We start from the raw sequence: 18,271 nt of genomic DNA on the forward strand, positions 1-18,271 counted from the left end.
ATGGAATGAGCTCCCCTCCACGGTGTTTCCCGAGCGCTATGACATGTCCTTCTTCAAACGAGGCTTGTGGAGAGTATTAAGCGGTAGGCAGCGGCTTGGTTCTGCCCCTGGCATTGCTGAAGTCCATGGGCAACGGTAACCACTCACCATCAGGTGGGCCGTATGCTCGTCTGCCTACAAGGGCAATAAAAAAAAATAAAAAAAAAAAAGGTAGGTATGATAAAAAAAAATAGTCTACATAAACAGGTTCTCAAAGGATTTTGAAGTCTACTCTAGTTCAGTTAACACGTTGAGCGCCATGTGTATCTTTCTGGAAACACAAAGTACCACCTTTAGGGGCCGCGTGTTTCCTTTAGGAAACACGAGCAGTACTTTATTCGTAGGCCAGTGTGTCCGCCAGGAAACACATTTCAATACATTTTACTATGAATTCTAATACCTCTGGCCTCCACGTTTATTTCGGTGTGAGTGGGTTTTTTGTACGACGTTTTGATCAAAAGTTATTTTTAGACATAACTTACGAATAAAGTACTGCTCGTGTTTCCTAAAGGAAACACGCGGTTCCTAAAGGTGGTACTTTGTGTTTCCAGAAAGATACACATGGCGCTCAACGTGTTAAGAGATCCACTCGGTGAAATTTATTTGTCGTACGAAGCACTTCATTCATCATCCATCATTCGCGTTTGCTAAATTTCTAGTGACTGTCTAGAGCAGTGATTCTCAACCACTGTTCCGCGGCACTTTTGTGTGCCTCCAAATTTCAAAAGTGGGCCGCCAAATTTTGCGAATATATAACAATGTTAATATTATTAAATTATATAATTTTAAAAGAAAAATATTTTAAACATGAATATATATTAAAACCACAAATTTTAGTTTATTTCGTATATAAAAATTTTTTGATAAACTATTTATGTAGTGTGTTGGAGTAAGTAAGTAATTTTTTCTTTTTTTTTTGTGTGTCGCCAAATTTTGAAATCGTTAAATATGTGCCGCAACAAAAAAAGGTTGAGAATCACTGGTCTAGAGTAATGTTGACCATAGTGACACTTAAACAGATAAAATGACAAACAAACATGACCAATAAACACATTACACACATGTATCTACAGTAAGTACTTTATCACGGCGCGTTTTAATAAAAATCTATGTCTAACTCAAATACAGTAAAGTGATGTTCTTATCATCTTATTATCTACTTCTAGTTGTGTAACCCTACAATGTATTTGTTTGATGCTAGTAACAAAAGAAAACATGTTGAATTTTAATACAGAGTTTTCGTCATGTCAATGTTATAGACAATGAATACGACATTGACAATGCTTTAACAGGTGCAAATGAAGAGATATAAATAATTAAATCTTCTACATTTAATTACCTTAACCTAGAATTTCTTCCTCTGGATTCCGAAAACACAAGACAAGAAACAAGATCAAGTATGATTAAATGTTTTTTTTTTTCATTAATTGCTCAGTAGGGCTCTCTAAGATAACCAATTTTTTTGATCAATTAGCAATTAGCATAAGACTCTCCGCGGTACCTACCCGTGCGGACTCACAAGGCCGGTAATTACACAAATTAGAATTTTTTATATTTAAAGCGCTATGTTATTCCTTCGCCGTCAAACTCTTTCGTGAATAATTGTCAAGTAATTATTAGAAAAATTTGTAACCGCCTGCGGAATTCGAACACCGGCACGGTCGCATCGCTCGATACGGAAGCACCAGGTGTCTTATCTTTTCGACCACAATGACACAAGTATGTATTTCAGTCACTCTGTTCATATAGTACAGGGAATCTTAGTTTGGGACCAGACTGTATGTATCCCTGATTATCTATACTAGTATATAAATCTACAGTGGTTTTTACGGATGTTCCATTATAACTACTAAACCATGCATCCGATTAACTTGAAACTTGGTATCCATGTAGAAAATACACATACTTAATGGATAGCCTAATATTTATAAGAGTGCTGGATTCCCTAGACCAGGTGCGGGGGCGTTAATGATGAGAATCTTTGTGGGGGTGAGAAATAATAATGTTAGTTTTAGCGTACGGGTACAGCTAGTCTATTTAATTTTAGATCGAAACAAACATTTAAACTATATTGCAAGAACCATACACGACGAAATAGTATTCTAGTCCCTGGAGAGATGTCACATTTTTCTGTCTCCTCCGTAATTAATTAATTAGGGCTCTAACATTTGGCGAACTGTTTCATCGAAATGCCACCACTGAGACCAAAAGTGAACTTTAATTTTGTTGTGGTTCACCCTTCAAACAGGAAGGGCGGAATAGGCTTCAGTATTAAGTAGCTTTAGTACTAACTAAATAGGAGAACGACAAATCTAAAATCCTTGTTATTCTATGACAAGCCCTAGGAGTGGCCTTTTGCTGTAGTTCACAACTAGGTCAAATACACGTACAAAAGACGTAATAAATAATTTAATAGAAATTGTATTTAATGTTAGTGTAGTCTGTTGTGTGTATGTAAAAATATATATGTATGTACATAGGTGTACATAATGTAACAATGTTGTTTTTTTTAAACTTTATTTGTACTCTTGTGTAATACAAATTTTTTACCAATAAGAAATCCTAATTCAACATAATAAAATGTAGTAGGTATCATCAATGTAGTGGAAGTCAATGAAACATTCATTATTAAGTAGCTACCGGTCATATCTTGATAACCTTAAAATGCGACCACATGAGAAGCACCAACCAGCATTCAAATAAAAAAAGATTAGGTGTAAAAAGTCCTGAGGGAACATCGGCTTCGACTGGGCCCTGCAGGGCGCCCTACGGGTTCCCCTCCCCGGATTGACTATAGTCTGTTACGCTCCTTGGTCATGGCTCCGAGGAAGGACTACCGAGAGGCTCCAATCTCTGCGGTCCGTGCTGGAGGCGTGGTTTCGTCGTATGGCGGACCCTCGGCCGGCTTCCGCACCGTCGAGGCTGTCCGCCCGGTTCTCGCGGACTGGGTGGGCCGTAATCGCGGATGCCTCACCTTCCGGCTGGCGCAAAGGTTGACCAGACATGGATGTTTCGGCCACTACTGACACAAGACAGCCGGAAGGGAACTGACAGTGCAGTGCTACCATTGCGCAGACAGCGACGAGGATGACACAGCTGAACACACATTGGCGCGCTGCTCTGATCGGTAGATACGAATGCAACGGACGTCTTATCCTTTACGCCACGACGCCGTCCTCTTCTTCCTCGCGACGTATTCCTCAATGCTGAGGGAGGTATTAATATATAATATTCAGTCAGTGAACGATAAATCCCAGATGCGTTCTTATAAAGACAATTTTGAAAATAGATTTAGGTTTCAGATTGTACAGTAAAGAACTATAACTAGAATCGCATTTCTAATTAAAAAACACAATAATTAATATCGTGTCGTATCTATAAATCACAGCGGCTTATCGGAAGAGACTTATCGTTGCGATAAGAAAACAGTTATTAACCGTCACACTGATTTTTAAATTAAAATTTTCAACTTATGATACGCATCAAGTCTTGTAGCCTCTTAGTTAAAGGAAACGAGATACATTAAGCAGATAAAATTGCTATAAACAAAACATTAATACATTATCAAGTGATTTTTGAAGTTTTGGTATCTTATTTATTTCTATAGACGAACATACGAACCCTCCACAGTCGAACTTATATACCAAACCATGGGCGTTGAAATGAAGAAGATAACCCTCAAACCGAAACGCTCGCAACTGAATCAAATAGAACGGTGGTGCTTTTCCGAGTCGGGCTTACTTTTCTTACTGGTGGTAGGACCTCTTGTGAGTCTGCGCGGGTAGGTACCACCACCCCGCCTATTTCTGCCATGAAGCAGCGTTTCGGTTTGAAGGTGGGGTAGCCGTTGTAACTATACTTGAGACCTTAGAACTGATATTTCAAGGTGAGTGGCGCATTTATGTTGTAGATGTCTATGGGCTCCAGTAACCACTTAACACCAGGTGAGCTGTGAGCTCGTCCACCAGTCTAAGGAATTTTTAACAGGGGCTCGCGGAACCAACCAGCTTAAAGAACCCTGAATCTAAGGCATCACGCAGTCCACTAGCACAGGTATTTGTGTTTGTTGATGGAAACAATTCGTTGAACCATCATTGTGTTAGTATAAGATCGATTATCAAGCACGTGCCTTTTAATGAGTAGACATCGCTTTATGAATGCGTGATATAGGCATTCATAATCGGGTGCTGACCGACGATAACCGGATATTCGCGATTAACCGATAAGATATGAACTAGTTAATTGATTTGACTAGGATAGCTTCACCGGTTTTATTGGATGACGCAGAAGAATGAGTAAGCATTCTTTGATGCAACAGAACCTTATATTTGAAAATACTAGTACTGTTTTGAAAACGGACATGGGCCACTTCAATCAATCAATCAATCAATGAGCCCTTTATCCTGAACTTTTAGACCTGTTGATTTAAAAAAATATATATTAATACGCGCTGGGGTTCGGGATAAATTGAAAAATCTCCCGAAATACAAGTTGACGCTGTATTAGCACTTAGAACACTTAAAACGCTTCACAAACACTTTAAAATTCTCAATTGGCTTCTTCTGCTTTGCTTCAGGTGAACGGACGAGTTCACAGCCCACCTGGGATTAAGTGGTTACCGGAGCCCATAGACATCTACAACATAATTGCAGCCACCCACCTTGAGATATAAGTTCTAAGGTCTCAAGTAAGTTACAACGGCTGCCCCACCCTTCAAACCGAAACGCATTACTGCTTCACGGCAGAAATAGGCAGGGTGGTGGTACATACCCGTGAGGAATCACAAGAGGTCCTACCACCATGTTCGTGGAGGACTATGTTATGTCCTTCTCCAAACGAGTTAGGAAGGCAGTTGTCACCGGTGAGCTGCGACTAAGCTATGACTCTGGCTTTTTTTTTTTTTAATTTATTGCTTAGATGTGTGGACGAGCTCACAGCCCACCTGGTGTTAAGTGGTTACTGGAGCCCATAGACATCTACAACGTAAATGCGCCACACACCTTGAGATATAGTTCTAAGGTCTCAGTATAGTCACAACGGCTGCCCCACCCTTCAAACCGAAACGCATTACTGCTTCACGGCAGAAATAGGCGGGGCGGTGGTACCTACCCGTGCGGACTCACAAGAGGTCCTACCACCAGTAATTACGCAAATTATAATTTTGCGGGTTTGATTTTTATTGCACGATGTTATTCCTTCACCGTGGAAGTCAATCGTGAACATTTGTTGAGTACGTATTTCATTAGAAAAATTGGTACCCGCCAGCGAGATTCAAACACCAGTGCATCGCTCGATACGAATGCACCGGACGTCTTATCCTTTAGGCCACGACGACTTCAAACTACAAAATCTACTATAAAATCTACGAGTGACGGTAACCTCTTACCATTTGGTGGTACTCGTTCGCCAACATTTTTTTATTGTCCTTGTAGACGAGCGCACGGCCCACCTGATGGTGAGTGGTTACCGTCGCCCATGGACTACAGCAATGCCAGGGGCAGAGCCAAGCCGCTGCCTACCGAACAATGGCAAATAAAAAAGTTATCGACACCCACCTAAATCATACCTATATATCACCTAAATCTAATATATAAAATTCTCGTGTCACAATGTTCGTTCCCATACTCCTCCGAAACCGCTTGACCGATTCTCATGAAATTTTTTATGCATATTCAGTAAGCCTGAGAATCGGCTACTATCTATTTTTTATACCCCTAAGTGATTAGGGTTGTCCACCCCTAACATTTTTTTTTTTATTTGAACTTTTTTTTTTGTTATAATGAGGTATGATGTGGATGAATGAGGTTTTGTTATTTTTATTATATATTCCCTCATCGTTCACAGCACTACATACCTCTTTCACTCATTTACCACATCCTTACACACTTCCAATAAGTTAGTTTTTTTTTTTTCTACACTAGAAATTCCCTAGAAATCTTATATATGGCAAAACAATGTTTGCCGGGTCAGCTAGTATATTCTAAATCTAAAGGACGGACGCTAGTGAAAATAGTACATTACATTAAATTACGTTGACTTCAATATATTATTATATAAGAAACCTTAGGAATAGTATTATAAAATGCGTTATAATAGTTTATTCTTAATTAGAGTAATTAGAACAGTGAACGGACAATTAACGTCGTCTAACCTCTTAATTAAGTTACGGGAGCATTGACACAATCCACTTTTGGATAACTTTTTTTGTTATTGAAGTGAAAACTTCTTTAGAATCGTTGTGATTTCAAACCGGATGCAACGGAAAAAACGACAGGTAAGAGACGCAAATACAAAAATGTGTAGGATGAAGCCAGCAAAGAATGAGACAGAAATGTACATACTATTTAATACAGCGCCATCTGTGAGATTTTTTAATACTAACGTGTGTATGAAAGCTCTTGTAGTGAATTTTAATTTAGGATTATACGTGAAATTAAAATATCAATTCACAGAGGGCGCTACCTTACAATTATTTACTAATGACAAAATTTTACATATACTTAAGACGTTTAGGATAATTGTATTTTAATTTTGGAAGGTTTCACTTCTACCACGTGTGAATTGCACACATTTTGTTTTTTATTGTCGTCATCCACCTTAATACTTGAAATAGTCTACTATCTTAATTGTATAGTTTTTTTAAGTGAAACTTCTTTAGGCGCGTTGAGAGTAAAATTTAACTCGCGACAGATTCGTTACGTCTAGAAAGAAAAGATACAATTTAGGAAGAGTGAGAGTGAGAAAAAAGACGGTACGTCTCGCGAACCACTCGACCGTGGAGAGAGGGAAAGGACCAAGCGAGCTAGTTAATTTCCCTTAAACACAGCATTACCTATTACAATAGAAATTTGATTTAAAAATAAAAAAATGAAGAAAACCACATTGCTACACACCGCAAAAAAAGTTTCACTTCTTTCACGTGCACCAAGTTGCACGCGCACCATTTTTTTCATATCTATTGTTCCGGGATTTCTTATTATTATATTATCACACAATGCTACCTACTCCTACGCCGTGGAAGTCATGAATGTTCACATGTCAAGTACCTATTGCATTATAAAAATAAGTACCTGCCAGCGGGATTCGAACGCCTTCATGGGCGCATCGTCCGATACTTAGTCTGGCCATAAATACTGTTACAATTAAAAATAAACATAATATTTTATTTGAATTTGGAATCTGTCATTTTTATATGATTGCTCATTGAGTTTTTTCATTTTGGCGCCAATACATCGTACAATATTTTGCGATATTAAAATGGAGTGGGATGATAAAGAGAAAGGTGATGAGAGATAAAGATAAAGAGAAAATGTTATTGGTGGTAGGACCTCTTGTGAGTCCGCGCTGGTGGGTACCACCACCCTGCCTATTTCTGCCGTGAAGCAGTAATGTGTTTCGGTTCGGTTACAGCCGTTGTAACTATACTGAGACCTTTAAAAATTATATCTCAATGTGTGTGGCGCATTTATGTTGAAGATGTCTATGGGCTCCAGTAACCACACTTAACACCAGGTGGGCTGTGAGCTCGTCCAACCATCTAAGCAATAACTAAAAAATGGTAGAGAATGCTTTAGCCATTAAGTCCGCCAATGAAAATTTTACATGAAGTGTAATCTACCTAGTCTTGCCATGAATACTGAGACAAAGGAAAAAAAAAAATCTATTGCAAATAACATTTATTCCTTTTACAGTGTGTTAGTTTAATACATAAATATAAAACAATGTAAAGTATAAAAAGCTTATTCGAAGTGGTCTCCATTGGCTGCAATACAGTCCTTTAAACGTTGAGGCCAGTTATCAATAGAAGCACGCACTCTTTCCATGGGAAAATTTTACACTGCAAATCGTACGGATTGTTTTACGGACTCCAAATTATCATGGCGTTTAGAGCAAGCCGTACTCTCTAAAACTGACCGTGCGAACTCACAAGGTCCTACCACTTGTAATTACGCAAATTATAATTTTGCGGGTTTGATTTTTATTACACGATGTCATTCCTTCACCGTGAAAGTCAATCGTGAACATTTGTTAAGTACGCATTTCATTAGAAAAATTGGTACCCGCCTGCGGGATTCGAACACCAGTACATCGCTAGATACGAATGCAACGGATATCCCAAGAGCCCGCGACAGCCAGACCTTCGTTATTTTATAAAAGCTGAAAGTTTCTCTGTGTATGTCTCCAACACAGGTAAGAACGACCCGCGATTATAGAGTTCCGATTGTGGTTACTTGGGCAGGTAACAGGCAGTAAAGGTATATAAAATAGTACCTTAAATTCGTTAAAGTATAAAGGTTGTTTTTTCAATATTTAGTCCAGAATATCTTTAGAAATCATGATATCCGTTGCCGGACACTTTTTCCAGTTGTTACCCCCTGCCAGACACCCTTAAACTTTAATAAATTTTAATTATACTTTCGTTATACTATAAAAGCTAAATTTTATATATGTTACTTAGGGACTTATAAAAATATGTTACCCCAAGAGCCGGACAGTTTTAATGGTTCTTACATCTTGCCAGACACATTGAGAGCCCGCTGTAGGTGCGAGCGCGAGGTAGCAACTGTTCAAGCGGGTGTGAGCGAGATAGAGTGCTTAGTCTATTGTGATCTTTTAAGATATCCAATAAAAAAATTATTTTATTACGTTCATAGCAATATTATAGAAAATAAAAAAGGTTATTTTAATATTATAAAGTACAAACAAAATATTACATGTCAAAGAAAAATATTTAATCGTTCTTATAATTTTCCTCATTGTTGTCGATATTGAACTATCGAGTCGGCCTGAGGGGCCACGAGGGGGGGCATAGCTACTACCGTATCCGATTTGAGAGTACGAGCTAAGCGGTAGTAAGACCTTTGAGAGGGCGCGAGTCCTTCTAAGAAATCAGACCATCTGGCATCTCGGACTTCGGCGATGCGAGACTTTACGTCGCGTTGTAGGGCACGCATTCGAGTACGATTTTCCACTGTAGGATACCTATCGTAGGCACGGATCGAAGCGTTCTTAGCTCTAAGGAGTTCCCTAATATCGTCGGGCAATTTGAAGCGGTGAAGGAAGTCCTCCGCCACAACTTGCTTCGATGACCTATCTAATGTCGAGGTGATGTGTGACGTTACGATGTCTATGGCTTCAGCGGTATCCTGAGGAGACGGGGTAGAGTCCGAGCTAAACGGGAGCGATGGTGGATCAGATTCAGCCAGGCTAATGCCCAGCGTGTGCCAATCCACCACAGTCCTCGTGACGGGAACGGAATCGGGAGCGCGACCGAGCTTCATAATGACGGGGCGGTGGTCTGAATCTAACTCTAAAACTACTTCGATCGAGTGTAAGCGCAGAGTTACCTTTTTTAATAACGCTATGTCGAGTATATCCGGGCGATGCGCGATATTTAGCGGGTAGTGAGTCGGGGTTAGCGGAGCGATGATATCGAAGGCGAGATCATCGACTAACGCGTCGAGCCGCCTGCCATTAGGGGTTGTGGTGTGTGAGTTCCACCTGATGTGTTTACAATTTAGGTCGCCCGCCAGAATGACAGAGCTTCCCATGCCGAGTGGCGCCTCGATATCACTGCTTAGAACGGATAAATCCTATAAACGACAGCTGATGTGCAGTAAAAGATCACAATAGACTAAGCACTCTATCTCGCTCACACCCGCTTGAACAGTTGCTACCTCGCGCTCGCACCTACAGCGGGCTCTCAATGTGTCTGGCAAGATGTAAGAACCATTAAAACTGTCCGGCTCTTGGGGTAACATATTTTTATAAGTCCCTAAGTAACATATATAAAATTTAGCTTTTATAGTATAACGAAAGTATAATTAAAATTTATTAAAGTTTAAGGGTGTCTGGCAGGGGGTAACAACTGGAAAAAGTGTCCGGCAACGGATATCATGATTTCTAAAGATATTCTGGACTAAATATTAAAAAAACAACCTTTATACTTTAACGAATTTAAGGTACTATTTTATATACCTTTACTGCCTGTTACCTGCCCAAGTAACCACAATCGGAACTCTATAATCGCGGGTCGTTCTTACCTGTGTTGGAGACATACACAGAGAAACTTTCAGCTTTTATAAAATAACGAAGGTCTGGCTGTCGCGGGCTCTTGCTCTAGGATGTCTTATCCTTTAGGCCAGGATGACTACAAAGTCAACCAAAGGTAGTGCAGAATAAATTTATATTATATTACAAATACATACACAAAAAATACATATACACACAATCACATATACATATATATACATATAATAGTTTATACAGTATTAAAAGGAATATATTAATAAATTCACTTAACAAATATGTAACTTTATCTTAATAAATTTACACTCTCCTTTTTCAATTTCTCTTCTTTACCAGAAATTAGTCATTGGCTTGAAATACATATAATATTAAAAGCTAAGCGAAAGCTGTACTACACAGGTAACATACCCGATCCTGTAGACCTAATGGTAAGCAGTCGACGTCGCCCTAAACACGGCGTCAGGGATCCTTCCGACCCATTAACGGTGATTTTAGGTACCACCAGTCACCGTCCTCGCCGAGCCTGTCGCTTGCGACGAAGACCTCGACAAGTAAATTAACCCATAGACACAGCCCACTGAGTTTCTCGCCGGCTTTTCTCTGTGGATCGCGTTTCCGATCCGGTAGTAGATTCTGCAAAGCACTGCTCTTGCTAGGGCCAATGTTAGCAACACTCCCGGTTTGAGCCCCGAGAGCTCACCTACACGCTAGGATGAAGCTGAAATAGCCTATTAAGGCTATCAAAATAGGAAGAAAAAACACAGGTAGCTCAATGCATTCACTTATCTTTCCATTATATCTTCCTTTTACCTTTAATTTCGTCCATCAATATTTAATGTAGCAGCAAAAATACCTAGGTACGTGTACGTGTACAAACACGCTTTTATTATATTAACTTCATGTCTGGACATAGTTAAAAGTCTTGCACATGATTCTTCTTATCTCTCTTCTTCTGTTACTACTATTTCCAATTTTCTCCAAATAGATTGAAGTCGATATACCAAGATGTGAACTTATCGCCACAAAATCATGCCCAAACACGTGACCGTATCGTTAAATAAATAATACATAGTATAATATAATCTATGCATTCAGCGGAATCATACAGATAATAAGTATTGAACAACAATTCCATTGACTCTGAAAATTTTTAGAGACCGATCCAAATTGTTATCATTTCGTTTAAAATGTTACTCACTATAGCAAACGTGCGACTTGTCTTATCGACTGTAAGCCATGTTATTTATGACACCATTTCCATAGATATAAACACAAAAAGATATAATTTATTGTGTGCGATCTTAAAAATGTTATCTAAATTATTTTATTGTCAACAGTATTCAGCAATAAAATCATTTCGAAAGGCAATTATCACGTTTACGTGCAAAAAAAGCAAAGGCAAAAACTAACTATTAATAAAATTATTAACGTCATCAAGTCCATTTTGAAATCGCGTACTCATCAAATGAAGTGTTTATTTATTTCGTGAAAGTGTTTCTTTTTTTTTCCTACCTATACTGATAGCCTCTCAAGAAGCTATCAGCTCACGGGGCTCAAACCGGGAGTGTTGCTAACACTGGCCCTAACAAGAGCAGTGATTCGCAGAATCTACCACCGGATCGGAAACGCGACCTACTGAGAAGATCTGGCGAGTAACTCAGTGGGCTGTGTCTATGGGTTAATTCACTCGTCAAGCCCTTCATCGCAAGCAACGGGTTCAGCGAGGACGGTGTCCGGTACTTGTGGTGCCTAAAAGCATCGATAATCGATCGGGAGGATCCGTAATGACGTGCTTAGGACGACGTCGACAAAGTCTTCAGTGCACGCGCCTTGGTCACACGAGTACTTGGAATAGATACCTGAATATCTTGCTAGAGTATGATTACGTGACAACAGGATCTTTCCAATATGCTCCCTTCGCAGTTGACAAGATATGAACGAACTCCCGCATATCCCTTATTAAGTTGTTGAGAAAATTATACAAATAGCCTGATCGAAGATAAGCCCCTATCTGCGGAATGGCTTGCACAAGCCGCGGCTCTGGCCACGAATATTGTGAATATAAAACGCGCCATTCGAATACAGAATTAAAACACTTGTCCTGGTGAAACTGGAAAGGCATCTGGGCCACCAGTACAACTTCAATCATCAAAAAAAAGAATTAGAACATCAATAAAATATAATCTACATATATACCTAGTCAGGTCATAAGTATTGTCACACAGTAAAAACTTTTCTTTTAGAATGCTGGCCACAAAAAAGTTTATTGAATTCGAATTTCGAATTGTTCATGAAAATAAAAAATGTATACTTTTAGAATTATACTCATTTTTAAATATGGAGTGGACGCTTAAAGAAGACCGTGTTGCAGTTATTGCGTTGCATCGTTGCGGTTACGCGCCAATTCAAATTTTTAACATACTGAAAAATTTTAATATAACCAAAAGATTCGTTTATCGTACCATCAAACGATACAATGAAGACTCTAGTGTAGATGACAGGTCAAGAAGTGGTCGCCCTCGGTCTGTTAGGACTCCAGCAGTGATAAAAGCTGTGAAGGCGCGAATTCAAAGAAATCCCAAACGTAAGCAGAAACTGTTGGCCCTTCAGATGGGGTTAAGCAGAACCACGGTGAAAAGGGTGTTAAATGAAGACTTAGGGCTTCGGGCATATCGAAGAAAAACAGGACATCGTTTGAATGCTCGGCTAATGGACCTGAGACTGAAGAGATGCCGCGCTTTGTTGAAGCGGTACGCGGGAAAAAAATATCGGGAAATTCTTTTTTCGGATGAAAAAATTTTTACCGTAGAAGAGAGCTACAACAAACAAAATGATAAGGTGTACGCACACAGTAGTGAAGAAGCGAGCAACCGTATTCCGCGTGTCCAACGAGGTCATTTTCCATCCTCGCTCATGGTATGGTTGGGAGTTTCTTATTGGGGCTTAACAGAGGTACATTTTTGTGAGAAAGGTGTAAAAACGAATGCAGTTGTGTATCAAAATACAGTCCTGACGAACCTTGTGGAACCATGTTCAATAACAGGCACTGGGTATTCCAACAAGATTCGGCGCCAGCTCATAGAGCGAAGAGCACACAAGACTGGCTGGCGGCGCGTGAAATCGACTTCATCCGGCACGAAGACTGGCCCTCCTCCAGTCCAGATTTGAATCCGTTAGATTACAAGATATGGCAATACTTGGAGGAAAAGGCGTGCTCAAAGCCTCATCCCAATTTGGAGTCACTCAAGACATCCTTGATGAAGGCAGCCGCCGATATTGACATGGACCTCGTTCGTGCTGCGATAGACGACTGGCCGCGCAGATTGAAGGCCTGTATTCAAAATCACGGAGGTCATTTTGAATAAACTTTAGTGTCATAAGAATCTATGTTTTGCTAAGTTCATTTTGGTATATGAATGGTTACATAATGAATAAACTTGTTTCAATTATTTTACATTAAACATGTGACAGAATTTATGACCTGACTAGGTATGTAAAAATGAATTGCTGTTCGTTAGTCTCGCTAAAACTCGAGAACGGCTGGACCGATTTGGCTAATTTTAGTCTTGAATTATTTGTGGAAGTCCAGAGATGGTTTAAAAGGTAGATAAATATGAAAATGCTCGGAATTAAATAAAAAATACAATTTTGTTTTTCCTTTGATGTGTCCCCCGTCGGACGGATTCCTTTTGTTTGTTTTAGTTTATTTTATACAAAAGTTTAGGTCTTCTATTTATCGATTGAGGCACTACGAAGTCTGTCGGGTCAGCTAGTTGTGAATATAAAACGCGCCGTTCGAATACAGAATTAGAACATCAATAAAATAGTTTACATTAATAATTTCATTGCAAACTAGAGTGAGCTCTGCCGTGCTCTGTTTATTATGGCCTAAAGGAACAGAAGTAATGGCGGAGAAAAATACCATCCAATTAATTCATACATCAGCCGGCATCGTATTCGTACTGTCTCAAGATGAGCATCGATGACCTTTTATTTCCTTTTTGCATTGGTAGGCGAACACACGACCTGCCTGATGGTGAATGGCTACCATCGCTCAGGGTAGTCAACCATGAGCGTGAGCATGAGTATTCTCTGCAAGCTTTGTCTACAACGGGACGCGTCATAGTGCTTACGAAACATCCTGGAGAAGAATACATTTTAAATCTGAATGGTACTTGAGAGATATGATCTCTGGAATCTCTATTATTACTGTGGTGGGGCGTCTTGTGAGTCCGCACGGGTAGGTACCACCACCCCGCCTATTTCTGCCGTGAAGCAGAAATGTGTTTCGGCTTGAAGGGTAGGGTAGCTGTTGTTTATGGGCTCCAGTAACCACTTAACACCAGGTGGGCTGTGAGCTCGTCCACCCATCTAAGCAATAAAAAAAGCCTGATGATGTCAATACCGCCTTGAATACCTCGAGGCGTGAGGTCGAATTCAAGTCAGAAATAAGCAGGAATTTGATTTGATTTGATTTGACATGGACTCCAGTAACCACTTAACACCAAGTGGGCTGTGAGCTCGTCCACACATCTAAGAAATAAAATGATTTTTTTTTTACTTTTCCTTATTTGTGTTTTCAGGTTTGCGGTCCTGACTTCATATCTTCATATCACTTCATATCACGTGCACTTTGAACAAAAGAGAGAATTATCGTACAAGACTTCTAATCACTCACATGAATCTCCCGACAAAATACGAAAAAAAAAACCTTTTCTTGCAATTTTTTTATCAACTACACGTACTTATTAGCACAAATGTTTATCTCATCTACGAAACCGATCTGAATAATTTTAATGCTTGATCGGTTTGAAATCAAATTATTTTTATTATTTATTTAAAAGATAAGAGTGTATTGCACTGGCAACGCACTTGCATAATGAACAAATAAATATGCAGCAATATGTCGGAGACGATCATTATGTGGACAAAATTTGGATAAAATTCAAACATACATATTTCAAAAAAAAATTACTAATTTCATGAATTTTCATGAATGAAAAATATATTCGGCTGCTATTAAAATCTGTTTTTATGGTTTTGAAACTAATTGTTTTTTAATTTATTGTTTTATTGTGAATTTATTGTTTTTTAACTATGTCATTTCGGTGACCGGCAGGAGATTAAAAACTATTTATAGGTCGTCTGCTATCAAAGCTTTTTACCAATTTATACAAAAAAATATCTTCAAATTCTCCTCAACTTCTTTAAGAAATACTAACTTGACAGTGATACACTCAGCATTGAACAACGCAAATAAATAAATAAATATTTAGCCCGTTAATTGAACGGGAGTTAATAAAAGGTGTTCTATTCTATTTTAGTATCATAGTTTAATGTTGCCTTACAACAATTTCCTCCGCGTGATGCCTCGGCGATCACGCTACGTTAGATTGCGTTAGAGATAGGGAAACCGCGACCGAACCTCCCAGCTGTGTCCTATGCCTTAAGCAAGGGCACCCCGCGAACTACCGTGGATGTCCCAGGGCTCCGCGAAAACGCCCAACCCACCCAGCTCCGCGAACCGTCGGCCCAAAGACTTCGGCACCCTCAGTGCCGAAACCTGCCTTCGTGCCGGCTGCAGTTCCCACGGTTTCAGCGTGGAAAAAGCCGCTGCCGTATACGAAGGCGGGAACGCAAACCGCACCCCCGCCCCCGCTCGCGACACGCCCCGCGCCTCAGCCCCTGCTCGCACCTCGCCCCGCGCCCGCGTTCCGTCCCCCGCAACCCTCTGCCGCCAACGACTTCGCGCTCGTGCGCGACTTCGTCACCGCGGTGAACTTCGACCGTCTGCGATCGTTCGCTGACGCTATCCGTAGGTCGACAACCCCCGAACAGCGGCTCGCGGCCGCGTTCGATCACATGGACGTTTATGAGTCCGTGTCGCGTACGTTATAAAATCTTTACCGGTAATCAATGGCGCAAAAAGGTAGAGAAAAACCGTATTCCCTTACGTTAGCATTCTACAATGCTAACGGACTCGCGCGGCAACGCGATCAAATTTTCGAATTCCTCCGCGATAATCTTGTAGATATTCTATTAGTGCAGGGAACCTGTCTGAAGCCCTCGCGTCGCGACCCGAAAGTCGCGAATTACGTCATGGTTAGGAATGACAGACTCACCGCCTCCAAAGGCGGGACTGCCATTTACTATAGGCGGGCCCTGCACGTTGTCCCTCTCGATACTCCCTCGCTCTCACATATCGAGGCGTCAGTGTGCCGTATCTCGCTGACGGGACACCAGCCGATCGTCATCGCATCCGTTTATCTCCCCCCGGACAAGCCCCTTCTGAGCAGTGACATCGAGTCACTGTTCGGCATGGGAGACTCCGTCATCCTGGCAGGCGATTTAAATTGCCACCACACTAGGTGGAACTGCCATCGTACTAACGTTAACGGTAGGCGTCTCGACGCGTTTATAGACGACCTCACCTTTGAAATAGTCGGTCCCCCAACTCCAACATGTTATCCGTATAACATCGCGCTCCGTCCGAGCACTATAGACCTGGCATTGCTTAGGAACGTAACTCTGCGCTTGCGTTCCATCGAAGCAATGTCAGAGCTCGACTCAGACCACCGACCTGTCGTTATGCAGCTCGGTCGCCCCCACAACCCAGTCACTGTTACGAGGACCATGGTGGATTGGAATAAGCTGGGCACGTGCCTAGCCGACACCGCTCCGCCAATCCTCCCTTACGGCCCGGATTCGAATCTATCCCCCGAGGACACCGTCGAATCCATAAACATCATTACCGATCACATATCTTCCGCGATCATTAGATCTTCTAAAGAAGTCGATGTGGAGGACAGCTTCCACCGCATCAGACTGTCCCCCGATCTTAGGAATCTCTTAAGAGTTAGGAACGCGGCAATCCGGGCCTACGATCGTCTTCCCACGCATTCAAACCGGATTCGGATGCGTCGTCTACAACGCGAAGTCCACTCCCGCTTAAGCGACGCGCGTAACGATAATTGGCATAGTTATTTAGAACAACTCGCGCCCTCCCACCAAGCATACTGGCGACTAGCTAGGACTCTCAAATCCGAAACTACCGCTACTATGCCTCCCCTCGTACGCCCTTCAGGCCAACCACCGGCATTCGATGACGATGACAAGGCTGAGCTGCTGGCCGATGCACTGCAAGAGCAGTGCACCACCAGCACTCAACACGCGGACCCCGAACACACCGAGTTAGTCGACAGGGAGGTCGAGCGCAGAGCTTCCCTGCCGCCCTCGGACGCGTTACCCCCCATTACCACTGACGAAGTTAGAGACGCGATCCACAACCTACAACCTAGGAAGGCACCCGGCTCCGACGGCATCCACAACCGCGCGCTTAAACTCTTGCCAGTCCAACTGATAGCAATGTTGGCTACAATTTTAAATGCCGCTATGACGCACTGCATCTTTCCCGCGGTGTGGAAAGAAGCGGACGTTATCGGTATACATAAGCCGGGCAAACCGACAAACGAAACTTCTAGTTACCGTCCGATTAGTCTCCTCTCGACGATAGGAAAAATTTACGAACGGCTCCTTAGGAAACGCCTCTGGGATTTTGTTACCGCGAACAAAATTCTCATAGACGAACAGTTCGGATTCCGCTCAAAACACTCGTGCGTACAACAAGTGCACCGCCTCACGGAGCACATTCTGATAGGACTAAATAGGCGTAAACAAATCCCGACCGGCGCCCTCTTCTTCGACATCGCGAAGGCGTTCGACAAAGTCTGGCACAACGGTTTAATTTATAAACTATACAACATGGGAGTGCCAGACAGACTCGTGCTCATCATACGAGACTTCTTGTCGAACCGTTCGTTTCGATATCGAGTAGAGGGAACTCGTTCTCGTCCCCGTCAACTGACCGCCGGAGTCCCGCAAGGCTCCGCGCTCTCCCCGTTATTATTTAGTTTGTATATCAATGATATACCCCGGTCTCCGGAGACCCATCTAGCGCTCTTCGCCGATGACACGGCTATCTACTACTCGTGTAGGAAGATGTCGCTGCTTCATCGGCGACTCCAGATCGCAGTAGCCACCCTGGGACAGTGGTTCCGGAAGTGGCGAATAGACATCAACCCCACGAAAAGCGCAGCGGTGCTCTTCAAAAGGGGTCGCCCTCCGAACATCACTTCGAGCATCCCACTCCGTAGTAGGCGCGCAAACACCTCCGCCGTTAGTCCCATCACTCTCTTTGGCCAGC

Source organism: Bombyx mori, chromosome 6, assembly GCF_030269925.1.
Source record: "Bombyx mori chromosome 6, ASM3026992v2".
Classification (NCBI taxonomy): domain Eukaryota; kingdom Metazoa; phylum Arthropoda; class Insecta; order Lepidoptera; family Bombycidae; genus Bombyx; species Bombyx mori.